The sequence below is a fragment of the Penaeus monodon genome, chromosome 25 (genome assembly GCF_015228065.2).
Source record: "Penaeus monodon isolate SGIC_2016 chromosome 25, NSTDA_Pmon_1, whole genome shotgun sequence".
Taxonomy (NCBI): Eukaryota; Metazoa; Arthropoda; class Malacostraca; order Decapoda; family Penaeidae; genus Penaeus; species Penaeus monodon.
The window spans coordinates 3,252,983-3,253,694 of NC_051410.1; positions in this window are offsets into that span (position 1 = coordinate 3,252,983).

Below are 712 nucleotides of genomic sequence, written 5' to 3' on the forward strand. Positions count from 1 at the left end.
TATGGTTACGTATTGTGGTGGGAGGAGCTTAAAGAAGTTACATGTGCAAATATCAGTAAATATGCTGGTGATTTCTTTTCTTCTGATGTTCGCATCTATTTAGAGACTGACAGAGGCTGCATAATGATAGATCAGGTTAATTATTCATCTATTTCTTTTTAAGAAAAACAAAAACAGTAAGAGCAGTTTCAAAAATACTTCTGCAATAGTAATTAAGCTCAAGTCGATTAAAGAGGGGAGAGAAATTACATAAATCTAAAGCTAAAATTGTCTATTCTGCGAAGTATTATCATTTTTGCTTCATGCTGCAGTGCCCCTGAAGTTTAACTGGCTGTTTACTATTTTTTTCAAATTTTTTCATGAATAAATGAGGCTTTTGTCTTGTTTCATATATAACAAAGAATATAAAACTTTATATTTTTTTCATGATTTTCACAAAATTTATATCCACACATTACAAGTGAAAATGATGCAACATTCTTACTCTGTTCATGATATCATTTTAAAGTTCAAGAGGAAAATATAAATAACATATTTACAAAGTATATCGTTTTATTGTAAGTTATAAAAAAATCATCCTTTATTACATCCTAGCACTCAATTATCATCCATATATCAAAATAAGCTTCACAATTCTGCTATGGACTGTTTTACTGGCAAGACCTTTTTTATTACTGTACACAAGCTACAGGTTCCTATGTTTATGGACAAG